Raw genomic sequence first — 27,729 nt, forward strand, 5'->3', positions numbered from 1 at the left:
ATGGTAGTGGGCTAAACATACTGTGTGCTGGATGGAAAGGATCTTTTATAATTCCTTGAGCCCTATTTAGGCAACGCTCCCAGTAAATGTCATCTAAAGAGGAAAGGGAGGACCACCCCTCCCCACTCCAGTGATCCTCTCGGCTGTTTTAATGATCCTCTGTATTGACTCGGCCTGACGCTTTGCAGCCACCATACCACACAATGATGGAGCCAGATTGGACATTCCCAATTGTGCTCTTGTGAAAGTTTGGCAGAATGAAGTTGGTAGACTTGCTCTCCTTAGCTTCTTAGATAGTGTAGGTTCTGCTGTACCTTCCTGACTAATGAGGAGGTGTTGGGAGTTCATGATTGGTTGTCCTTTATATGCACACCAAGGAATTTTGTGCTCTCCACTCTCACCATGACAGAATGGTTGATGTATGGTGGAGACTGGTCGACCTTCATCCTTCTGAAGTTCACAATCATCTATTTTGTCTTGTCCACATTGAGACTCAGGTTGTTATTCCTGCACCATTTTATGAGACTTCCAATCTCCTCTCCGTTATTGCAACTCATCATTGTTGCTGATGAAGCCAACTACAGTTTTATCATTGGTAAATTTGAGGATTCTGCTGGAACTGAATCTGGCAGTGCAAATGCAAGTCAATAGTAGTGAGCTGAGCACACAGCTGTGAGGTGCACCAGTGCTCAATGTGATGGGGCTTGAGGGTTTGCTGCCAACCCAGATAGACTGTGATCTTTTTAAGAAGTCCATGATTCAGTTATAGAGAGGAGTGTTGCGTCCCAATGAGAACAGTTTATCCACCAGCTTCTGAGGTATGATTGTGTTAAATGCCAAACTGAAGTTACTGAACAACAGCTTGGCATCATTCTCTTGGTGGGTCAGGATGGAGTGAAGAATCATATGTTGACTGGCTGGGATGGTAGGCAAACTGGAATGGGTCCATTGTCATTTGAAGGTGCACTTTGATGTGTTCCATCACCAGTCTTTCAAAACACTTCATGATGATAGACATTAGTGCCACTGGGTGGTAATTATTCAGTCTAATTACCATCACTTTCTTGAGCATAGGGATAAGGGTGACTGTTTTGAAACCTTTGGGCTTGATAGTGCTATTAAAAAGCTGTATGTTGCGTTAGCCTTGATATCTGTGGGATTGAGTTAAAGAGCCATGAGGAAATGATAGAGTTATATAAGGTCAAAACCCACTTGGAATATTGTTCAGTTGTGGTCTTTAAAGGAAAGATGTGGATGCTCCAGAAAATGTGCAGAGATTTACAAGGCTGTTGCCTGGATTGGAGGATAGGTTGAATGAATTTGGTCTTTCTTCCTTGGTGAGACAGTAGATGAGGGGTTCTCTGGAAGAGGTGTACAAGATGATGACAGTCATTGATCATGAGTATGGCCAGAAGTATTTTCACAAGTTTGAAATGGCGAACGCAAGAGACCATGGTTTTAAGGTGCTGAGGAATAAGTACAGAGGAATGTAAGAGGTATGTTTTTTTTTCCATGCAGAGTCTGGTGGCTGCCAGCAACAGTGGTGGAGGCAGATAAAATAGGAACTTTTAAGATGCTATTAGATAACTCCCAGAAAAAAGTCAATTTGAAGGTTTAATAACGGACACATTTATTATTAAGACATTTATTACTAATATGTATATAAAATTACAAGAAACTAAAAGGAAAAAAGATTTATATAGATCAAAATTATAATGGGAGAAAGATTTAGGAGGAAATATGGTCAAAACTATGTCAAGAGAGTGTTACAAATACAGTTAATGCTAGATATCAAATGGTTCAATATAATTTTCTTCATCAAATATATTATTCTCCACCTAAATTAAATAGAAAATCCCTCTTGAATATACACAGTGTCATTTTCTCCCCTTTTCCCCCCTCCCTTCCTTCCCTCCTTCACCCCCCTCCTCACCCACTCAACGTTCAACATATACAATACAATAAACCCATTAAACAATGTCATCACACAATGAAAATAAACAAGAAATTTGTGTCTTCTACTTTTACACACTGGGTCAGTTCATTTCGTCTTCTTCTCCTTCTGTCATTTTAGGTGGTGGAGGTCCGTGGTAGGACTTCTCTGTTGTGTTCCATGTACGGTTCCCAAATTTGTTCGAATACTGTGATGTTATTTCTTAAATTATATGTTATTTTTTTTCCAATGGAATACATTTATTCATTTCTATGTACCATTGCTGAATTCTCAGACTATCTTCTAATTTCCAGGTTGACATAATACATTTTTTTTGCTACAGCTAAGGATATCATAATAAATCTTTTTTGTGCTCCATCCAAATCGAGTCCAAGTTCTTTACTTCTTATATTACTTAGAAGAAAGATCTCTGGATTTTTTGGTATGTTGCTTTTTGTGATTTTATTTAATACCTGGTTTAGATCTTCCCAAAACTTTTTCACTTTCTCACATGCCCAAATTGCATGTACTGTTGTTCCCGTTTCTTTCTTACAGCGAAAACATCTCTCTGATACTGTTGGGTCCCATTTATTTAACTTTTTGGGCATGGTGTATAGCCTGTGTAACCAATTATATTGTATCATGCGTAACCTCATGTTTATTGTATTTCTCATAGTTCCGGAGCATAGCTTTTCCCATGTTTCATTCTTTATCTTTATGTTTAGATCTTGTTCCCATTTTTGTTTGGGTTTACAGCTTGTTTCCTCGTTCTCATTCTCTTGCTGTTTGATGTACATGTTTGTTATAAATCTTTTAATTATCATTGTGTCTGTAATCACATATTCAAAATTGCTTCTTTCTGGTAACCTGAGCCTGCTTCCCAATTTGTCCTTCAAGTAGGTTTTCAGTTGGTGGTATGCAAACATTGTTCCGTGAGTTATACCATATTTGTCCTTCATTTGTTTAAAAGATAATAATTTATTTTTCCAAAAACAAAGACTTACCACTAACACTGATAGGAAGGGTAAATTGCATTAAAATGAATATCTTCCCAAGGATACAATACCTATTCCAATCGTTACCAATTCACCTAACAGAGAAATTCTTCAAGGAGCTAAAGAAAATAATAAGGAAATTCTTATGGAAAGGGGGGAAACCGAGGATAGCACTAGATAAATTAACAGAATGGTACAAACAAGGGGGCTTACAGCTACCAAACTTTAAGAATTATTATAGAGCAGCACAATTAAGATACCTATCAGATTTTTATCAAACAAGGGAAAAATCAGATTGGACCAGATTAGAGCTAGATAAAATAGGGGAGAAGGTATCTGAACATATACTATATAAGTGGGATGAAAAGCTGATGCAACATAGGAATTCACCAGTACTGCACCATCTGCTCAACATTTGGAAGAAGATTCACGTAGAAAGGAATAAAACAAATTATCAACTACCAAAATTAATATTGACGCAAAATCAACTAATCCCTTTCACAATAGATAACCTTTCCTTTAGAGAATGGCAATGCTTTTGTGTTTAAAATGAAAATGTTTTATTTTCCTAATTTTTATTGGTAGCAATATTTCCATTGAACTTGAATTGTTTTGTTTCCTGTTGCAGGCAATGCCCCTGCAGGCAATGCAACTGTGAGACAATAATTCCTGCTCTAAGGCCAAAACATTTGGCTCCCTGTGGCTGATACAGGAAGCACTTTACAGTTATCCAGTGAATAACCATAAGGAACCTCTCAGAAATTTTGAGGAACGAAGTGACAGAGTCAGAGCTGTTTTTGTTTGAACAATACTTAATGTCCTTAAGAGAAATTATGTTTTCTTATTTTTAGCTTGCAATAATAGTATTGTAGCAGTTCACTCAGTTAATCCGTGTTGAAGAATAGGCTGACAAAAAGCTCCTACTAAAAGAAAACCTCATAAAATTGAATTATATTTTAATGTGCTGAAGAGTTTTATAGGTTCTAGATATTTACAGAATAGGATCAAAGATTTCTGACCAAACTTGCTACTTGACCTGAGTTAGAAAATAAAGATGAATTATAAATCATTGCAATCTGATTTACATTAGCTGTAAAAAATGAAGCAGGAGAGATTGGTGGGCATTGTAAGCATGTTGTTAAATGCAAAATTTATTTAGAACTTGGAACATTACAGCACAGTTCAAGCCCTTCAGTCGACAATGCAATGCTGACTTCTGTGTACCTACACCACCACAATCTATTTTATTTTCCTGTCTCATACTCAAAACCCTCTAATTTACTTATTTTCTTCAGAAAGTAGCATAATTAGCCCTACGAGAAAGTTATGAAAGATCTAATAATTATTACCTTGTGCTGTGACAAGGTAATCCTCATAATCATGTTGTTTCTTTATTGACTTTTGGGTTCTTGATATTGCTGGTCAGGGAAACATTTATTGCCCACCACACTGCTCTTGAGAAGAAGGGGGTGAAAAGTTGCAGTCTTTCTAAGAGCTGGTGTGGACCGTCACAATGGTACAGCAGCTGCCTCACAGCTTCAGTGACCTTGGTTACATTTTGACTTCAGTTCGGTTTGTGTAGGTTTATCTGAGAGCTCCACTTTCCACCCACCTCCCAGAGGTGTGCAAGTTGGTCGCCAAATTGGCCACTGTAAATTGCCTCCAGTATGTTGAAAGGTGACAATACGTCAGAAGTTTAGAGGAATGAGGGGAGAATAAAATGGGATTAGTGTAAATGTGTACATAATGATTGGTACAGAATTGATGGGCTGATGGTCCTGCTTTTAATGCAGTAGTCTGTAGCACCATGCAAATTAAGTTAATGCGAAGATTGGAGGTATTGTGGATAGTGTTGAAAGTTTGCCAAAAGGATATAGAAAAGTGGCAGATGACATTCAATCTGGATAAGTGTGAGATGATGCAAAGATGTGAAGGCAGAGTACATGGTTAATGGTATGATATAAAACAGTGTAGAAAAACAGAGGGGCCTTGGAGTCCAAATCCATACATCTTTCAAGGTTGCCACGCAGGTTGATAGGGTAGTTAAGAAGAACTATGTTATGTTTGGGTACATAATTGGGGGAATGATTTCAGGAGTCATGAGGTAATGTTGTAGGTCTATAAATTACTGGTAAGACCACACTTAGAATATTGTGTCAGTTCTGGTCACCTCATTACAGAAAGGACATGGAAACGATGAAGAGGGTATAGAGGATATTTCCCAGGATGTTGTCTGGATTGGAAAATATGTCTTATGAAGCAAGGTTAGGAGAGCTAGGGCTTTCCTCTTTGGAGCGAAGAAGGATCAGAAGTGACTTTATAGAGGTTTACAGGATTATGAGAGGCATAGGTAATGTAGACAGCTAGCACCTTTTCCCCCAGAGGACCTCTGTACAAAGTGAAGGGAGGAAAGTTTAGGGGTGACATCAGGGGTACTGAGCAGCCACGAGGTATTGAGCAGGTGCGAGGTACTGAGCAGGCAGGCGGGCAGTAGTGCAGGTCGGTGGTGAGACAACCCTGCGGCATTCAATGAGTTGGTGGTGGGGCAGCTTTTGATGGGCCAGCAGTGGGGCAACCTTCAGCAGGTTGGCACTGGGGTGGCTCCGTGGCCTTCCCCAGGTCGTTGGTGCGGGTATCTGGAAAATTTTTTCTTACCTAAGTGAAAGCGTAGTTAGAGCATTGAAAATTACTCCTGAGTCAGTGATGTGCCTCTCTTATGAGATGTGGTAGTCCTGGGGGAGCTTCTCTCTCCTGCCAAAAGTTAATGCAGACAGGCAAACTGGAAGACCATGCTAGGAATCTTAAGCAGCAGCTGAAAGACCTTTGGCTCATAAGGGAGAATCAAGCAGTCATAGATCAGAGCTACAGGAGGTAGTCAAATCTAGGCTGCCAGAAGCAGGTAGTTGGGTAACAGAGAAAGAAAAAAGTGGGTAAGCAGGCAGGTACTACAGATAACCCCTATGGTCATTCCCCAGAATAATAAGTATATTGTCCTGGATACTATGGGGGGGGGGGGGAAGGGGAATAACCTACCAGAAGGGAGCCATGTTGGCAGGGATTCCCGCCCTGAGCCTGGTCTTATGGTGCAGAAAGGTGGGATGGAAAAGAGGAGAACTATATCCATAGGGGACTCCATAGTTACGGGGTCAGACAGGAGATTCTGTGGGCATGAGAAAGACACCCGCATGGTATGTTGACTCCTGGGTCCCAGGGTCAGGCATGTCACTGATCGGGTCCAAAGCATTCTGGTGTGAGATGGAAAGCAGCCAGGCGTCAGGGTACATGTTAGGTAGGAAGAGGGGTGAGGTCCTGAAGAATGAGTTTAGGGAGCTAGTCAGAAGGCTGAAGGACAAGACCTCAAGTGTAGCATTCTCAGGATTTCAGCCAGTGCTATGTGATAATGATGGCAAAAATTGGAGGAGATGGCAGATGAATATGTGGTTGAGGTGTTGGTGCAGGAGTCAGGGTTTTAGATTTTTTTCATCATTGGGATCTCTTCTGGGGAATATTGGACCTATATAGATTGGATGGCTTACACCTGAACTCGAGGGGGAGCAATATCCTTGAGGGCAGATTTGTTAATGTGTTTTGGGAGGGCTTCTTTAACTAGTTTGCAAGGGGGATGAGGGTCAGAGTGATAGGTCAGTGGAAGAAGTACATGGAGTAAAGCCAGATCTATCATTTGGATAGGCTTTGAGAAAGGATATGCAGAATATAGGGGTCAAAAGTCGTAAAGTGCATATACTTGAATGCAAGAAGCATCAGGAATAACTGAGAGCTTGGATACATGCATGGAACTATGATATAGTGGCCATTACAGAGACTTGCTGGCATCAGGGCATGAATGGATTCTAAATATTCTTGGATTTCAGTGTCTTAAAAGGGATGTGGTGAGGGGAGGGGGGGAAGTGGGGGAAGAAGGGTAGCATTATTGGTAAGGTACAGCTGCAGAAAGAGTGGGTAATGTACCAGGATCCTCTTTTGAGTCAGTATGGGTGGAAGTTAGGGACAGGAAGGGAGCAGATAGTCTATTTGGAGTATTCTATAGGCCCCATGGCAGCAGAAAGAATACTGAGGAGCAGATTATTTGAGAAGGTGATCAGACATAACCAATGAGGGTTGTGCAGTGGATGTGGTCTACATGGATTTTAGTAAGACATTCAACAAGATTCCACAAGGTAGGCTCATTTAGAAAGTCAGAAGGAATGGGATCCAGGGAAGCTTGGCCATGTAGATTCAGAATCAGCTTGTCTGTATAAAGCAGAGGGTGGTGGTAGAGGGAGTGCATTCAGATTGGAGGGTTATGTCAAGTGGGGTTCCTCTGCTTTTTCTGATTTTTATTAATGACTTAGATGAGGGGGTAAAAGGGTGGTTTGGCAAATTTGCAGATAACACAAAGGTTGGTGGTGTTGTGGCTAGTATAGAGGATTATAGAAGATTGCAGGAGGACATTAATAGGATGCAGTGCTGGGTTGAGAAGTGGCAGATGGAGTTCAATCCAGAGAAGTATCATGTGGTACACACTCCGAGGCAGAGTATGAAGTTAATGGCAGGATTCTTGGTACTGTGGAAGAGCAGAGGGATCTTAGAGTGCACGTTCACACATCACTGAATGTTGCCTTGTAGGTAGACAGGGTAGTTAAGGAAGCTTATGGGGTGTTAGCTTTCATAACCATATAACAGTTTATGGCATGGAAACAGGCCATCTCGGCCCTTCAAGTCCACACTGGTTCACTCAAAGAACTCCACTAGATCCATCTACTTATTCTCCACCCATAACCTTCAAACCACCTCTTATCCATTTATATATCCAGCCTCCTCTTCAATGAAATAATTGATTCTGCCTCAACTGAGTGAAGAAGCATCCTCGAATGTTTCTCCTAAAATGTTGCCCCCCTACCCTCATCTTATGTCCTCTTGTTTCAACCTCTCCTGTTCTCAGGGGCAAGAGTCTACTTGCATCTAGTCTATCTATTCCCTTCATAATTTTAAACACCTCTATCAGATCCCCTCTCAACTGTCTACGTTCCAATGAATAAAGTCCTAACCTCTTCAATCTTTCTCTGTACTCTAGGTATTTTAAGCCAGGCAACATCCTGGTAAATCTTCTCTGCACCCTCTCCACCTTATCTATATCCTTCCTATAATTTGGAGACCAGAACTGAACACAATACTCCAAAACTGGCCTCACCAACACCTTAAATAGTCGCAGCATCACTTCCCAGCTCCTATACTCTATGCTATGATTTATGAAGGCTAACATATCAAATGTCTTCTTAACCACCCTGTCAACATGGGAATCCACTTTCAAGGAACACTGCACCATAACTCCAAGATCTCTTTGTTCTTATGCATTCCCCAATGTCCTCCCCTTTACTACATATGTCTTATTTTGATTATTTTTTCTGAAATGAAGCACCTCACACTTCTCTACATTAAATTCCATCTGCCATCTTTCAGCCCAATTTTTCAGATAAACCAAATTCCTCTGTAATCCCTGAAAACCTTCCTCACTATCCACCAATCCCCCAATTTTCGTATAGTCTGCGTATTTACTTACCCAGTTAACCACTAATCATACAAATGATTAATATAAATTATGAACAACAGGGGACCTAGCACCGATCCTTGAGGCATGCCACTCATCACAGGCTTCCATCCTGACACACAGTTGTCCACCATGACCCTCTGCTGTCTCTCCTCCAGCCACCTCTGAACCTATCTTACTATTTCTCTGTTAATCCCTAGTGACTGAACCTTCCTTACTAACCTTTCATGTGGAACCTTATCAAAAGCTTTGCTAAAATCCAGATAGACTACATCAACTGCCCTACCTTCATCAACCTTTCTTGACACTTCTTCGAAAAACTCAACAAGGTTGGTCAAACATGACTTCCACTTCACAAACCCACACTGGGTACTCCTGATCAATCCTTGCTTATTCAGATATTTATACACACCATCTCTAAGAATACCCTCCATAACTTTTCCTACCACCGAAGTCAAGTTTACAGGCCTATAATTACTTGGCCGACACCTCATGCCTTTTTTAAACAATGGAACTACATTAGCAACCCTCCAATCCCGTGGCATCACACCCTCCTCCAGTGATCATTGAAAAATCACTGACAGTGCCTCCGCTATTTGCTCCCTAACCTCCGTTAATGTCCTGGGGAAAATCCCATCAGAACTAAAAGACTTATCCACTTTTACTGACCCGAGAAGTTCCAAAACCCTCTCTTTACTAATCCCTATCTTCACTAAAACTAAGCCATTTGCTTCACTTATCTCACATGTCCTTTTCCTTCATGAACACAGATGAGAAAAAAATCATTTAATATCTCTCCCATCTGATACGGTTCCTCACACAGTTCACCCCTCCCATTTTCCAGCGGTCCTATTCTATCCTTAACCCTCCTTTTACTATTCACATATCTGTAAAAATCCTTTGGATTCACTTTTATCTTATCCGCTATTGACACCTTATACCTTCTTTTGCCTTTCTAATTTCCTTCTTAAGGTTTTTTCTGCAATCTATGTAATAATCATACATCTTATCCATTTTTTCCTTCTTAAATTTAGTATATGCCCCCCTCTTATCCCGAACCAACTTCGTAATTTTTCCAGAAATCCACGGTTCCCTTGAACTTTTGGCCTTGCCTTTCAATCTGACTGGCACATAAATAACTTGTACACTCAATATCTCTTCTTTAAATACCCTCCAAATCCTTTTCCAGAAAAAAGATCAGCCCATACAATTTTCTGCAAATCCCTTCTCATTTCTTCAAATCTGGCCTTCCCCCACTCAAAGACCTTCAACCTCGGACCTGACCTATCCCTTTCCATATTTAAGTTGAAGCTAATGGACCCATGATCACTGGATCCAAAGTTCTCACCAACGTACACTTCCATCACCTGGTCTATTCCGTTCCCTAACAATAGATCTAACACTGCCTCCCCTCTAGTAGGCACCTCAACATACTGCTGTAAAAAGCAATCCTGAACATACCGTACAAAGTCTAAGCCATCCTGCTCTCTCACTGATTGTGTTTCCCAATCAATATTAGGAAAATTGAAATCCTCAACTACCACAACCCTATTTCTACTACACATCTTAACTATTTCCCTGCACATTTGCTCTTCCAGTTCCCTATCTTCTTTTGGCAGCCTATAATACACCCCTATATTTGTAGCCTCACTTTTCTTATTTTTTAGTTCAACCCACAGAGCCTCCCGTGATGAGTCCTCCAGTCTATCTTGCCTCAGCACCGCTGTAATATCTTCCCTGACAAGCAACGCCACACCTCCCCTTCGTACCCCACCAATTCTGTCACGTCTAAAGCAGCGAAATTCTGGAATATTTAACTGCCAGTCACAACCTTCCTTCAACCAAGTCTCACTAACTACTATCACATCATAACGCCACGTGTCAATCCACACCATTAATTCATCCACTTTATTTACCACACTCCTTGCATTGAAATAAATGTATCTCAGAGATCTTCCACCTTTAACTTTCTGCCTCTCACCCTCTCTACAATTGTTACTATGGCCACTATTTATTATCTTGCTGCTGTTCCACCTCCAGATTATGTGAAAAAGCCTTTTTTTCTTTGCCTAAAGACTCTGTTCTTGTTATCCTCTCTGACATGAACCCTTGTCCCCAACCTTACTAGTTTAAAGCCCTAGCAAACACCCCTGCCAGGAGATTGGTACTTCTGGGCTTTTGATGTAACTCATCCTTACAGTATAGGTCCCATCTCTCCCAGAAATTGTCCCAGTAGTCCAAGAACTTAAAACCCTGTCTTTTACTCCATCCCCTTCAGCCACACATTCAGTCTCCACCTGACTCTATTTTTGCCCTCACTATCGTGTGGCATGGGAAGTAATCCAGAGATGACACCCTTAGTGGTCCTTCTTCCGAGCTCCCTGCCTATCTCCTTATATTCATTTTGCAGAACCACTTCTTCCTTCCTACCAGTGTCATTGGTACCGATGTGAATCACGACCTCAGGCTTTTTCCCTTCCCCCTTTAGGATGTTCTGGACTCGTGTAGCCACATCCCGGACTCTGGCACCAGGGAGACAAACCACCATCTGGCTTTCTTTATCTCTTCCACAAAAACCTTTGCGAGTCCCCTATAACTATCGTCCTTTTCTTCCTATTACTTCCTTTCTGGGCTACAGAGGCTGACCCTACACCTCTGCCTACCTTAGCCTGACTATCCCCTTCCTCAGTACTCAAGGAGGAGTACCGATTTCTGAGGATTTCAGGCTCAGATGCTCTTTCTGGAGCCTGACATTTCTCTTTCTTTCTCCTAACAGTAACCCACTGCCCCTCTTCGCGTGGGCCAGGTGTGACCACCTGACTATAAAACTCCTATCTATGACAGCCTCGCTCTCCCTGACCAAAGCAAGGACATTGAGCTGCAGTTCAAGGTCCCTAACTCGGTCCCTTAGACACTGCAGCTCAGCATACTTAGTACACACGTGGAGATCCGGGAGGTTAGAAGACTTCCCACATGTGACAAAGGGAGCAGAAAACTGCCCTCTCATTCATCCTTCCTCCTTCTCCTTGTACCTTACCAGAGTAAATATAAAAAGATATATATTAAATTAAATGTGAACATCTTACCTCAATTCAGATATGCTCGTCCTCAGCGAGGGAATGAGTTTAAGAGTTGCGAGGTAATAATGCAGCTCTACAAAACTCTGGTTACACAACACTTGGAGATTCAGTGCATCACCAAAGACTCTCAAATTTCTACAGGTGCACCATGGAGAGCATTCTGGCTGGATGCATTGTTGCCTGGTGTGGAGGTGCCAACTGTCAGGACAAGAATAAACTCCAGAAGGTTGTTAACTCGGCCTGTGACATCACAGGCACCAGACTTCACTTCATTGAGGACATCTACATAAGGTGGTGTCTTAAAAAAAGCAGCCTCTATCCTCAAAGACCTCCACCACCCAGGCCACACCATCTTCACTCTGCTACCATCAGGAAAAAGGTACAAGAGCCTAAAGATGAGCACTCAATGGCACAAGATTGCTGAATAATCAATGAACCACTGCCTTACTTTTCATACACTAATATTTTACCTTTTTTATAGTAATGTTTTAAGATGGATACTGCCGTAAAGCAATGAATTTCATGACTTGTTCACGCCAATAAATTTTGATTCTGATTTCTGAAGAAAAGGTTGACAATTCAGGATACAGTAAAGGCTATGTGGCCAGGCAATATCACTGCCCAAGATACCATAGACATGCACTTCAGAATTAGTCTTATACTAATCTAATTGCTCAAATGCAGTTACAACACTGACCTCCACCTAACAATGTGAAAAGTTGCTCATTTGTATTCTTTCACCCCCAAAAAAATGAATTCCAGAGACAAAGTGGAAGTGAATTGCTTCAAATCTTGAAATAAATTAGCATTAAAGAGCTAACACTCCAGTGCCTACTAGAATCCCTGAAAAGGCTGAGGACCCTGTGATATCTATATCTAAAGGTGATGTCAGAAGAAGATGGAGAACTCTTACAAGGCGGCAGGCCCCGATGGTGTACCTATCAGGGTACTGAAAATCTGCACCAACCACCTAGCTGGGGTGTTCAACCTCTCATTGTGGCAGTCAGAGGTTCCCATCTGCTTCAAAAGGGCACCAATCATTCTGGCACGCAAGAAGAGCAGTGTGAGCTGCCTCAATGACTACCGCCCAGTAGCTCAGCAGGGAGAGAGAGCAGCTCTTTGAGTGGTGTCATAACAACAAAATGGATCAGCTCTTGATTAAATAGTGGGAAAGTCTTGATGGGCTGAATAGTCTATTTTTGTTCCTACGTCTTATGGACAGGAAGCATCCATGGAGAGAAATGGTCAGTTAACATTTTGTGTCTTGGCAAAAGGTCCTGACCCAAAACGACTGATCAGTTCTCTCATTTCAGTCCCTCCAATTTTCTTTGTTCTCTGGTCTCTTGTGGTATTGGATAGAGCAGATTCCACTCCAAGCTGTGATACATCCACACAGGATACCTTCCATGATGCATCTCCAAAGATTAGTTAGATTTATCAGGAATACACCAAATTTCCTTATCTTTTCAGCAAGAGGAGACATTGATGCACTTGCTTGGCTGTAGTGTCTTTATGTTTAATCTATGACAAATTGTTCATGATATTTACACTATCAACCTCAGCACCATTGATGCAGACAGGCAAGTGAACTTCACCCCATTTCCTGAAGTGAATTACTAGCTCCATATGTTTTGCTGTCATTGAGGGAGAAGTCATTGTTTTGTCACCATGACACTAAGCTCTCTATCTCCTTCCTCTAATCAATCTCACCATTGTTTGAGATCCAGCTGGGAAAGATGGTGTCATCTGCAAATTTGGAAATGGCGTTAGAGAAGAATTTGACCAATTATCAAGGAAGTGATGTTACTAATCCCTTATCAAACAACTTCAGAATTAGAATCAAGTCTATTGTCTCGAACATGTGTCATAAAATTTGTTGTTTTCTAGTAACAGTATAGTGCAGTACAAGGTGCAAAATTATGAAAAGTTACAATTCTGTAAATAAAAGATTTTTTAAAAATTAAAAAGTGAAAAAGTGTCCTTAAGTTCATTGTCCATTCAGATATCTGATGGCAGAGGGGAAGAAGCTGATTATTTAATGTTAAGTGTGTATCTCTTTAGGCTGCTGAACCTCATTCCTGATGGTAGAAGTGAAAAAAGTGCATGACCTGGGTGGTGAGCATCCTTGATATTAGAAACTGATTTCTTGGGACGCCCTCTCTTAAAAATGTCCTAATGGAATGAAAACTATTACTCATGATGACTTTGGCTGAGTTTCTACCATCCACAAGTCATAAGTTAGGATTGTGATGGAATACTCCCTTCCTCTCTTAATAAGTACAGATCTAAACACTCAAAAGGCTCAACATCAATCATAATGAGGCACCCTGCTTGTCTGCCATTTTATTATTTTCCCTAAAGATGTATTTCCTACATTACTAGCTCAGTGGGTGCAGTATGTGCCATCCACAAAGTGTTCTGCAGTTACCTGTTCAGGCTATAACACTACCTCCTAAACATCATTGCTCTATCACCAAGAAGGACAAAGACATTGGGTCTTTAGGAATATAGTCACTTTTGCTTCACACAACCTCCAGAAAATTATGAGCATGAGAACTGACAGCGCAGAAATCTAAGCAGAAAGTAAAGTTGGAGGGATGGGGATAAGAGAATGCCATCATCAAAGGAAATGAATGGAGGTCATTCAGTGAAGGATCATGGGTCTAGAACTTGGGAGCAGAAGCAAGTATTGTCAAATAACTAGAAATGACAATCTTGAATTCAGGGAAGGGAGAGGAGTATTAAGTATAGCCTACTTAAGAAGGCTGTTTCATGTATGCAAAACATACCATGAGTGGATAATGTATGAATGCATTTTTGCCCAGCATCTTGGAGATGTATGAGATTAGAAATTGCTCCACATTTTTGTTTGGCATTAAGTGAACACCATGGTACTCTCTGAATGTTCAAGAATAGTGAGAACTTCATTGTTAGGTTTCCTTGTGTAATGCCATGCTGAAACTGACATTGGTGGTTTTGGTGTGGCATTCATCATTGAGGTGTTGCAAGTTATCAGCATGTAGCACAGTAGGAGTGATCCTTGTAGCCAGCATGTAAAGGCACTTACCACAACACAGGCAACACTCTTCCAGCTGCAGGGAAACAAGTCAGTGAATTAACATCCAGAAACATGGGGTGGGAGAGTGTTCCCAAAGCATCTAAAGCAACTTGACAGGCTGTTAAAGAACGGTATGCCTTGTTTGTGATGTAAACTTGGCAGACCTCCATCTAGGTGTTCACAGAAGGAGATTGCTAGGGATATCTCCATGAGGACAAGAGCAGTCAATGAATACTTGCCATTTGGGAAGTTTGTAATATAGGGAAACTTTCCCTGCTCTTCTGGGCTGAAGATAGAGTAGACAAGATCTGAGAGTTTCAAATATGGGTGAGCTGCTTATGAACAAACTATGTGCTGCATCAAAAGACTGCTGCAATGATCCTAAGAGTTTGATGCTGATTGCCAAGGGGCAACAAGTTCAAATACACGTATTGGGTTATATTTAAGGAAGTCAGAGACCTCAGTGAGGACATAGAATGCAGATCTGCCCAATGTGCTGTAGTCTGCACCAGTGCTACATAGCTCCAGGATTCCTGATCAGATCAGATAGGGGAAAATTAAGGTATTGTGGGGCCTGTAGCAGATATTATAAAGGGACCCTATATTGCGCCAGCTGGCACATGCGTGGTCCTAAGTAGTGCCGGCTGGCGCTTTCGTGGTGAGGGGGAATTGTGACGGTAGCGCACCAAGTGCCAGCTGGCACATGAGCAATGAGGGGGAAGTGTGACAGCAGAGTGCCCCCCCCCCCGGAGAGAGTTTCTGATGCCAACCCTGCACATCTTCCATTTTGCTGAGTTTGAAATAGTCTTAATTATTCTTAACAAAATGATGCTAGCTTTCTCAGATCACTATGTATTCAGTGATTACATCTTTGATGAAAGATTGTAATTATTTTTGCTATCACCCCTTTAAGCTTTCATATTTCCCACCAATCCCCCCACCAAACTCAAACAGCCATTATATAACTCTGATAGTATTACTTATATATCAGTATCAATTTCAAATGTCAAAAGTATTCACTCTGGAAGTGTGCCACAATACTTTTGTTCATTCTCCATTTCTTTCTCAAGTTGGGAATCGACAAATTGTGTAGCGGGTATGAGATACCACATTCCCATAGTCTGTGTTATTAACTCCAATTAAAGGTGATGATTGGCTAAAAGTGCTAACCTTATGGGGTATCTCATAGGCACTGCACAATGATGAAAACAAAAGGGTTTAAGTTAAACACCCAGACTGTCATTCACAATTCATAGTACATAAAGTGATAGAGCAAGTAAGCAAGCATTTAGCGTGGGGCCCTTTAAAATGTAGCATATTCGATTTTTACTACTACATTAATCCAGTACTGAGGTTAGACATTCAGTAGTACTTATGTTAGGTTTGCATGTTCTTGCTGGGATTCCATGAGTGCTCTGGTTTCCTCTCACATTCCATAGAAGTGTTGGGAGATTTAATTATCTACTGTATATTGTTCTTGGTTTAGGAGATGGGCAGAAGAAATAGGGTGGAGTTAATGGGCACATGAGAATAGGTACATTGGCCAAGAAAGAAATGGGGGACCATGACTGAAGCAAATGTTCTGTGAAGGGTTTTGAACTCATTAGGGCTGAATGGCCTTCTTCTGTGTCATAAAAATATAAGAGAAATACAGGAGGAAAAAAAAAATGTGACTTCAAATAAATCAGGATTAGTTAAATGATCACTGTAAAGTAATAACGAATTATTATTTCACAGAGCAATGAGTTGAAAATCTTCCTTTTGATGAATTTTGAATTTTGCGCTGCTGTTGGGCATCAGTTTTGGAAGTTTGTATTCAGAAAATCAATACAGGTACTCTCTGACTTACGACCGTAATTGGGACTGAAGGATTGGTCATTTATCGGAATGGACACAAATTGGAATTTTGCCTGTGAGCATGGAGTACCAAAGGCTTCAAGCAACTTTTTAATCAAATTTTGTATCTGACAAACTATAACAGGGATCCAGGGCATGTAAGAGCCAAATTGTGCATATTAAACTTATTAATCAGCGTCCTAGGGTCCATAGGCTATGGACGGCCATCTTGATCCCTGTACTCATGCATTAGTCTTCGGTTGGTGCATGCATGGTGAGTTTGCGCATTCGAGTTTGGTTGGCACCATGCACAAGAGTTAAGTGCTCTGACAGTATTGAACTTGCGCCTTTAACTCTCACGCATGCACTAACTGAACTCCAATGCACAAACCAGCCAAGCATGCACCAACTGAACTCCAGTATGCGAACTCACCGCGCATGCATCAACCAAACTCCAATATGCGAACCCACCGTGCATGCACCAACCGAACTCCAATACATAAACCCACCGCGCATGCAACAACTGAACTTAAATACACGAACCCACCACGCATGCACTAACTGAACTTCAGTACGCAAACAGACCATGCATGCACCAACCAAACTCCACATACTAACAAGCACAAACAACACAAATAAAATATATTGCCTTTCTTCTTATGCAGTTCCACAAGATTGAGGACACTACTTCTACCCTTGTTTTGTGGGTCTGATATGGGTAATGAGGCTGCAGAAAGTGGAAATTCTGGCTAAGTTTTCTGTGTCTTCTCCCTGCCCGTCCTCCCTCCTCTTCCACCCCAGCCCACTCCTCCTACCTTTTAATTCAGGAACCTGCTTCTTATTTTCTCATTACTTGATGAAGAAGAGCTTAGGCCTGAACGGTTGGTTTTATATATAAATCTTTCCCTTCTATGGACACTGAAGTGCCTGCTGAATTTGTCGAGCAATCACAGAGTCTGCAGACTTTCTTGTTCTGAAATGTTGGCTACCTTTTACTTCCTATAGATGCTGCACGGCCTGCTGAATTTCTCCAGCACATTTGTGGATTGCACTCAATACAAGTGTGTATAGATTTTCCTCTTTAATTGAAATGTAACATTCACAGCTCTGTCCTCATCAATCTTCTTGGTTTCATGTTCAATAAGCTCAATCAGATTTGTGAGAAATTATCTCCCACTTACAAAACCATCCAATTCCAAGTGCATCTTCTCTCTCAGAATCCTCTCTAGTAACTTACCATCCACAGATGTTAACGTCAATGGCCTGAGGTTCCCAGGCTTTTCCCTGCAGCCCTTCTTGTATGGAGGCACAGTATTAGTCACCTTCTAATATTCTTGTTACCTCTTCTGCAATTAATGAAGACTCAAAACTCTCAGCCAGAGCACCTTCAACTTCCTCTCTAGCTTCCCACAGTGTCCTTGAATATATCTGATCAGGCCCAGGAGATTTCTCCACAGTGGAAGTTTACAAGATGCTCACTGGAATGAAAGGATTATCATATGAGGAGTGTTTGATGGCCCTGGAACTGTAAGACAATAAGAAAGAGGAGCAGGAGATCATGGCAGAACTGTGCACACTGGAGATCAGAAGAATGAGAGTGGATCTCATAGAAACCTACAGAATACAGAAAGGCCTGGATGGAATGGACGTGAAGAGGTTTCCTTTATTGGGGAGTCTTGGTCCAAAGGGCACAGCCTCAGAATACAAAAATGTCCTCTTCGATGAGGAGGAACTTCTTGACCCAGAGAGTGAAGAATCTATTAAATTCAATAACACGAACTGCAGTGGTGGTAAAGTCATTGGACATATTTAAGATGGAATTCTGAAAGTTCTTAATTCAGAAGGGATTATGCAGAGAAGGTAGGAGAATGGGATTGAAAAGGATAGTAAATCAGCCATCATGGAATGGCAGGGCAACTCGATGAGCTGAATAACCTAATTCTGCTCCTGTGTCTTATGATCTTATGGTTCGTATGCATTAGGACCTTCAGCACCTCCTCAGCTGCAATACTGACTATTCTCAAAAACTATATTGTGTGTCCCAAGTTCCCTATTCTTCATCTATTTTGACTGTAAACACAGAAGAAAATAATTTAATTCCTTGCCTATCTCCTGTGGCTCCACCCAGCATTGATCCATTGATCACGGATTCCTGAGGGATCCAATATTTTCCCTGGTTACCCTTTATCCTTTTATCTTGGGATTATCATTTGATGTTAACTGGCAGTGAAATTTTCTTGTCCCCTTTATGCCCTCTTGATTTCCTTTTTTATTTGCCTGCTCCTCAATTCCCCAAAAATTTCCAAGTAAACAAACACCTGATCCCAGCTGTTTATTCCTGCCTCATGCTTTAAGTCTACAATGAAAATTTGGTAAAAAAAAAATGAGGAGAAGAATGTCCTGAAGAAAATTTGTGCAAAATGCTGTACTCTTAATTCATCTGATTTTCAACAGCACAGAACTTTTTTTATGGGTTATGCACAAAATGAATTTCTAGCCCATTTTTGAATGACAGTAACTTGTGCAGGTTAAACACAGAAATCCTGGAGTTGCTGCCATTGACACAGACAACCTATATAATAAAGTGCATGTCAGTAATCACTGAATTTCTGATTATTTAACTATTAGATTTGCATAATGGCAGCTTAAATGTTAAGGGTGGTTCATTTAGGAGTCTCTTTCTTCTCTTTGGCTTGGCTTCGCGGACGAAGATTTATGGAGGGGGTAAAAAGTCCACGTCAGCTGCAGGCTCGTTTGTGGCTGACAAGTCCGATGCGGGACAGGCAGACACGATTGCAGCGGTTGCAAGGGAAAATTGGTTGGTTGGGGTTGGGTGTTGGGTTTTTCCTCCTTTGCCTTTTGTCAGTGAGGTGGGCTCTGCGGTCTTCTTCAAAGGAGGTTGCTGCCCGCCAAACTGTGAGGCGCCAAGATGCACGGTTTGAGGCGTTATCAGCCCACTGGCGGTGGTCAATGTGGCAGGCACCAAGAGATTTCTTTAGGCAGTCCTTGTACCTTTTCTTTGGTGCACCTCTGTCACGGTGGCCAGTGGAGAGCTCGCCATATAACACGATCTTGGGAAGGCGATGGTCCTCCATTCTGGAGACGTGACCCATCCAGCGCAGCTGGATCTTCAGCAGCGTGGACTCGATGCTGTCGACCTCTGCCATCTCGAGTACTTCGACGTTAGGGGTGTAAGCGCTCCAATGGATGTTGAGGATGGAGCGGAGACAACGCTGGTGGAAGCGTTCTAGGAGCCGTAGGTGGTGCCGGTAGAGGACCCATGATTCGGAGCCAAACAGGAGTGTGGGTATGACAATGGCTCTGTATACGCTTATCTTTGTGAGGTTTTTCAGTTGGTTGTTTTTCCAGACTCTTTTGTGTAGTCTTCCAAAGGCGCTATTTGCCTTGGCGAGTCTGTTGTCTATCTCATTGTCGATCCTTGCATCTGATGAAATGGTGCAGCTGAGATAGGTAAACTGGTTGACCGTTTTGAGTTTTGTGTGCCCGATGGAGATGTGGGGGGGCTGGTAGTCATGGTGGGGAGCTGGCTGATGGAGGACCTCAGTTTTCTTCAGGCTGACTTCCAGGCCAAACATTTTGGCAGTTTCCGCAAAGCAGGACGTCAAGCGCTGAAGAGCTGGCTCTGAATGGGCAACTAAAGCGGCATCATCTGCAAAGAGTAGTTCACGGACAAGTTTCTCTTGTGTCTTGGTGTGAGCTTGCAGGCGCCTCAGATTGAAGAAACCCTCTGGGATCAGTTGAAGACTACCATACTGCAATCCACTGAAGAGATACTGGGCTTCTCCTCCAGGAAAAACAAGGACTGGTTTGACGAAAACAGCCAGGAAATCCAGGAGCTGCTGGCAAAGAAGCGAGCTGCCCACCAGGCTCACCTTACAAAGCCGTCCTGTCCAGAGAAGAAACAAGCCTTCCGTCCCGCATGCAGCCATCTTCAGCGCAAACTCCGGGAGATCCAAAATGAGTGGTGGACTAGCCTCGCCAAACGAACCCAGCTCAGCGCGGACATTGGCGACTTCAGGGGTTTCTACGAGGCTCTAAAGGCTGTGTACGGCCCCTCACCCCAAGTCCAAAGCCCGCTGCGCAGCTCAGACGGCAAAGTCCTCCTCAGCGACAAGATCTCCATCCTCAACCGATGGTCAGAACACTTCCAATCTCTTTTCAGTGCCAACCGCTCAGTCCAAGATTCCGCCCTGCTCCAGCTCCCTCAACAGCCCCTAAGGCTAGAGCTGGATGAGGTTCCCACCCTGGATGAGACATATAAGGCAAATGAACAACTGAAAAGTGGCAAAGCAGCAGGTATGGATGGAATCCCCCCAGAAGTCTGGAAGGCTGGCGGCAAAACTCTGCATGCCAAACTGCATGAGTTTTTCAAGCTTTGTTGGGACCAAGGTAAACTGCCTCAGGATCTTCGTGATGCCACCATCATCACCCTGTACAAAAACAAAGGCGAGAAATCAGACTGCTCAAACTACAGGGGAATCACGTTGCTCTCCATTGCAGGCAAAATCTTCGCTAGGATTCTACTAAATAGAATAATACCTAGTGTCGCCGAGAATATTCTCCCAGAATCACAGTGCGGCTTTCGCGCAAACAGAGGAACCACTGACATGGTCTTTGCCCTCAGACAGCTCCAAGAAAAGTGCAGAGAACAAAACAAAGGACTCTACACCACCTTTGTTGACCTCACCAAAGCCTTCGACACCGTGAGCAGGAAAGGGCTTTGGCAAATACTAGAGCGCATCGGATGTCCCCCAAAGTTCCTCAACATGATTATCCAACTGCACGAAAACCAACAAGGTCGGGTCAGATACAGCAATGAGCTCTCTGAACCCTTCTCCATTAACAATGGCGTGAAGCAAGGCTGTGTTCTCGCACCAACCCTCTTTTCAATCTTCTTCAGCATGATGCTGAACCAAGCCATGAAAGACCCCAACAATGAAGACGCTGTTTACATCCGGTACCGCACGGATGGCATTCTCTTCAATCTCATTTAGGAGTAAGAGGGTTTTAAATTACATAGTTAAGTGATTATTACTACTGAACAATGTCTCTGACCTGAAGTTATAAATGATGTCATATTTACTTTGAAAGATTAGTGTTGACTATTTAAAAATACACGGAATCTATTTAATTTTTCTTTTTTCACCACCTTATCCCTCTGTTTTTTATCTTCATCCTCTAATCTCACACAGACACAGGGAGAACATACAAACTCCTTAAAGGCAGCACAGGATTCAAACCTCAGTCCTGAGTGCTGGTGCTGTAATGGAGTTACGCTAACTGTCACACTAACAGTGCCGGCCCATATTTATTACCCTATATTTTCTATTTATATTTTTCTATTCATTATATTTACCTTCAGACTACAAACTTTGCAATGAATGACACAGTTTTATTATATTCAGTCTAATAAGCTGCTCAAATTTCACTAACATTTTTTTCAACAAGTGGACATGAGGCCTAAATCTTGTGAAATCCACCTACTTCAAATTAATTTTCCTTTCCAATTGTTCTGAAGTTTAAATAAAACAGCTCTTATGAGATTATTAAGCCAAAGGGCTAGTGCTAAATTCAAAGGAAAGAATTTTATATTGGTCTTCACTATTAACTGGTAACAGCCCAGAAGAGGTGACTCAGCAAAACTCCAATCACTAGAGAAGTGATTGACACAGGTTGAATTGTTGGAGCTATGACAAGGGCCTTAATGGACTTCATCCTAAAGTCTGAAAATAATTAACTGGTGAGATAGTTCATGACCTGCTTTTAATTTTTTTAAAAAATTCCTCGGACTTGAAAATAGAAAATGTAATTCCTTTATTTTTTATGGGGAGAGAAAGCAGAAAACTATAAATCAGCTTGCTTAAATATTAGAAGCTATATGTTAGCACTGAAAAATTCAAGGCCATCAGGCAAAAATTAATTTGCTTATGTGAAAATAAAATCCTTTGACCAACTTATTGGAACCTGTTGAAGAGATAACTTATCTAGATCAAGGGGAACTGATAGATGCACTACAGATGTTTGATAATGTATTGCCTCAAAGGTTATTGCAAAAATAAATGTTCATGGTTTAGACATGTTCAGAAATTAACCAGCAACAGGAAATAGAAATCAAGAATATATTTTTTTGTAGTTGGCAATAAGTAATGGATACTGGAGTGTTATCCTAGGGATCAAAGCTGGGAATTCACTTTTATTTAATAGATTATATAAAAATGGATCAAGGTGCCGTAGGTGTGATTGTTTCATTTTCTGAAGATGGAAAGATGTAAAGAAGGGTAAAATGAGATACAAATGAGAAGTAAATAGGTTTTATAATAGACAGTAATTATAATCATCTATATGAATTGAATTATTTACCTTTGTTGTCTAAAATTAAACATGATTTAAATTAGTGGAAAGATTTACATATAGCATGAATAGGACATGTTAATTGTGTTAAAATGAATATCTTTCCCCGTATTCAATACCTTTTTCAGTCTATTCCTTGTAAGATACCTCAAATTTTTAAAAAAAGATTTGAAAGCTTCAGTGAGGAAATTTTTGTGGAAAAGTAAAATGGCAAGGGTGTCATTACAGAAATTAACTTGGAAGTATGCTTTAGGAGGATTGCGACTTCCTCATTTTCAGAATTATTTTGAATGGCACAGTTGAAATTTATTAATAGAATGTTTGAAATGGATAAACCTTTGATATGGGGTAATACTGAATTATCCAGACTGATGAGAAGAAGGTGGATCAGTTTATTTATAAATGGAATGCTCAGTTATAATTTACCAGTGCTGAAACATTTAATGGAATTATGGACTAAGAAGAATGAAATTATAGGTTCTGAAGGTAAAATTTCAGCTAAAAGTCCTTTGTTTCAAAACAAGCTTTTTCCTTTTACATTTAATAATCAACTTTTGAAACTATGGGAACAGAAAGGAATTAGATTGATAGAAGATTGCTATGAAGCTGGATATTTTATTTCATTTCAAAGAATGAAAGAGAAATATGAAATAGCTTTGAATACTTATTATCAAGTTAAAACACTATTGTTGGATAATTTTGGGCATACATTACGGTTACCTAGGCGATCTAAATATGAACTCTTACTTACAGATGGTGGTAAGAAAGGAATTATATCTGAGATGTATGCTTTATTGCAGACTAAAATGCTGAAGCCAGATGTTTCTTAAATCTAAATTAAAATGGGAAAATAGATCTGTCCATATCCATTTCTCAGGATGATTGGATGACTTCATGTGAGGCTAGTATGATTAAAATAGTGAATGTAAGATATAGATTGGTCTATTAGAATTTTCTTCGTCAGTTGTACTTGACCCTGGAGAAATTAAGGAAATATATATTTATTTATTCTGATTTATGTTTTAGGTGCCATAAACAAGTTGGTTCTTTTTTTATATTCTACTTGGTCATGTGAGATGGTGAAACCTTTTTGGGATAAAATTAAAGAACTTTTAGAAGCTATATTCAAATTTAAAATTTCACCAGATCCTACGGTATTTTTATTGGGTTACATTAATAAATTGAGTTTGGAATTAAAATTAGATAAGTTTCAAAGTGCTTTTTTGAGATTGGCTTTAGCTGTGGCTAGAAAATGTTTGGCAATAACTTGGAAAAATGAGACTGATTTGAGTATTCAATGATGACATTTGGAAATGAGAGCTTGTATACCATTGGAAAAGATAACATATAACTTAGGTAATAATTATTCTTTCTTTAAAACCTGGAGCCTGTATATAAAATATATGAGGTTGAATTTGTGGTAGCTTTTTCCACATAACTTGATGGTGTTTCCCCATCAGGCTGTTATGTTATTCAATCTCCTATTCTCTTTCTTTTTTTGGATAGTTTAGAGGTGGGTTGGGAGGGGTGGCTGGGTTAGGGTTGGGGCACTGGGGGGTTGTATGGGGTAAAATACTATGTATTTATTCATATTTTTATTGTATGATTTATTATGATCAATAAATAAAATTTTCAAAACAAAAGGAATGAAATGGCACCCAGGATTAAGAGCCTACGAATGCCGATTCCCACTGGGACGACTCTCCCAAAATGTCTCCCTATCTCTTTATCTTTATTAGTATTAGGTATATTAGTAAGGTTTTATCTGTAAACTTGGGGGCAGGTGGCTTAATTATGACAGCAACATGGTTAGCACAGCACTGTTACAGCATCAGTGATGTGGTTTGAATTTAAATTTTATAAGTTGTGGGAGTTGCTTGATTAAAGTGAACTTTACATAATTAAAGACTACAAAACTGATCTTTTTTCCAAATTACTTTACATTTTGCACTGTCTTTTGTCTTTTAAACTGTGTATTCTTAATGCAGCTGAATTTGTTCGGCATTGGAAGAGTGAATCTGTCAACCAGAAAATTAGCATATCTGACATCTGCGATCCCCGTATGTGCTGGATAATGAAGATTTGAGTGTACTTCTCCAGGTTCATCTGCCTTACTCATTATGTTCCTTGCATTAAAATAAAGACACGTCACTGTGTTATTCCACCTGCCCCTTCCTGTCCTCCCTTTCAGATTTACTTGCCAAAGTTACTGCCATTCACTCAACTCTTCCACCTGATACCCTGCTAAACTGGTTCATACCTGCCTCCACTCTTTGTTTCAAGTATTTTGTGACTACTCACTATTTTAAGGGTTCGACCTGATCCCGACACTTTAGTCATATATCTTTACCTCCTATGGACATGGTAGGACCTGTTGAGTTCCTCCTGCATTTCTGTGTTTTTACTACAAAGACAGCCTCTCCAGATTTTCGTTTCACTCAAGACTATTTATGTTGCCCAATGCATGGTGAACCATTTCCATTGGTGAGCTCATTCACAAAAAAAAACAAAGATAAAGCCAGAAATAAATCAATTTCTTGTTAATCTTAAATATATACATAAATTAAATGCATAATTAATTGCTGTGCCATTCTTTGCTGACTGGATTCCTATCAATGGGGATGCAATAGTCTGAAGTGTAAATTATTTTAGAAAATAAATAAATGAAATGCAATTAAAAACAAACTGATCAGTAATTTATGCTTTTAGAAAATGGCCTCGAAATGTACAAAAATTATGTTCAAATTCCAAATGAGACAGCTTTTTCTCAAAGCATTGTCTAATTGTGTTCCTGCTAAAGCATCAATTGATGATGTATCAGATGGTGAGTGAGTAATATTAGCAGGAGGAAATGTCACAGTTGCTACATGGTTGAAGAAGGTCATCATAAAACCCCTGAGATATTAACCGGAGGAATTGTATGTCAACTGGAAATACACTGCTACTAAAGCAAAGGATGATGGAACTGGAGACCTGCAATAAAATTGAAAATTCCTGAAATATTATAAAGAGTAAAACAAAAGTATTGTTTCAGATCACTCACTTCTCACCAGAAAGAGCTTTGCATTGACATTTCTGATGAAAGGTTGTAATGTTGGAACATTAACATGTTTTAATGAGCAGATTGACCCATCATCAGTAAACTTTGCAATATTTAATATTGCTCTTTTAATAGATGCTCACAATATTAATTAGGCTACATTTGTGTGCTTTCATTTACCTACTAAATTAACAAATGATTTTTTTAAAGAAAAAGAATAGATTTATAACAGTTTATTTTTATGTAGAAAACTAGTGACGAAAATGATACAATGCCTCACATACATTAAAGTTTCAAAAGACTTAATAAAAAAATCAGTAGGTGCATACAATGGCCCCTGGTGTAACTCTTCAGTCATTTTGTGTTAAAGTTATAGGTGTCCTAATTTCACTACCACAATGTGGTGCAGTCTTATTAATGTTACAAAGTCCTGTTTAAAAAGAGAACCTTACACAATGTCAAACGTCATAAAATATTTTGCAGCCAATGAAGGACTTTACCCCTTTTGGAATGTAAGTAATTCAGCAGACATTCCCACATGATTCTAACAAGATGATCTAATTTGGTGGAGTTGGTTGAGGAATAACCATTTGTGCCAAAGTTAAGCATGACTATTCACAGATCTGAGAGAAATAAGCCTTCCTCACACACACAATGCTTCACACAACACACTTTATTGCTATCTATACACTTTATTGCTAAGTTACAGCAAGTGTTACTCGTTTAGGAAGGGTATCTGCCACGCCCTGTTCCGATTGGTCAACAGTGTCAGTCACAATCTAACCTGTGGTGAGCCCAAATCCGAGAAACATAAACACTGTGCGCTCTCTCTCTATTATACCCTAGTCCTTCTCTCTGCCTCTGCAGGGGTCGATCGTATGTTCAGCTCAATCCATAATATGAACATTGCCTCAGGCATTGCAAGCTCACATTTGCAGAGACAATACCTTGGTTGCCTAGCACCCAGTTCACTTACACATTTGATCCCAGTAATTGTTCCTTGCATTCTCTAGACAAAATTTTAAGATTTGTATTGTACCAATTGGCCAAGATACTTTGAATATTACAACTGCTCATCTTTGAAGTATTCTCATGAGGTCTTGCATGACCACCATGGATGTCCTGTCCAAAAAGCATCCAACCATTTCAATCCTGTTCCTCACTCTCACGTTGACATGTCTGTCCTTGGCCAAACCAAGGCCATCCATAAATTGGAGGAGCACCATTTAATATTCAGTCTGGACATTCTCCCAACTGGATGGCATTAACATTGACTTTCTGCTACACCATTCCCCATTCACCCCCATCCCTCTGTCTCCTTTTCATCAGATCTACACTGCCTTCTCTCTCCATTCACAGAGCTCCACCCACCTCTCCCTCCCCCCTGTTTTTTCATGTTCTTCATCCCTTATCCATCTTTCACCTCTTGCCTGTGGGCCTGTGCTCCTCCACCGCCCACCATTTTATGTAGGTGTCTACCTACATTTTGCTCATACCTTGAAGCCTGAAACGTTGGTTATATATCTTTATCTTTGCTATATAAAGTATGTTGTTTGACCTGCTGATTTCTCCAGCATTGTGTTTTTACTTCAACTACTGCATCTTTCATGTTTCCACCAATGACAATGCAGTTTTCAGTCAATTTGACATTATAATATTGTGCTGTATGCTCAGAGAAGAGAGACATCTCAGAGCCCAGACTGAACCATATCAGTTAATTAACTTGAAGGACCTCACATTTCAATTTAGAAATGTTGACATGCCGGGATTACAGGTTTCATTTTTAAAAAAATTTAGGCATACAGCACAGTAACACGAGTCTGTGCCGCACAATAACCTACAACCGAACTCACATACGTGAACGTTT

At 40.5% G+C, this 27,729-nt stretch overlaps 1 long non-coding RNA gene across 4 annotated transcripts in view; it reads left to right on the forward strand.

The window, feature by feature from the left end:
• LOC138761944 (uncharacterized) overlaps nucleotides 1-27,729 on the forward strand; it is a 188,396-nt gene that overhangs the window by 71,218 nt on the left and 89,449 nt on the right. Inside the window, exon 3 of one of the 4 annotated variants that reach the window (XR_011356632.1) lies at nucleotides 24,811-24,983. The exons of the other annotated variants lie outside the window; for them this stretch is intronic. This is a non-coding gene — a long non-coding RNA (uncharacterized lncRNA). Of the gene's footprint in view, nucleotides 1-24,810; nucleotides 24,984-27,729 lie in introns of those variants that run through there. 4 annotated transcript variants of the gene reach the window in all.

Source organism: Narcine bancroftii, chromosome 4 (genome assembly GCF_036971445.1).
Source record: "Narcine bancroftii isolate sNarBan1 chromosome 4, sNarBan1.hap1, whole genome shotgun sequence".
Taxonomy (NCBI): domain Eukaryota; kingdom Metazoa; phylum Chordata; class Chondrichthyes; order Torpediniformes; family Narcinidae; genus Narcine; species Narcine bancroftii.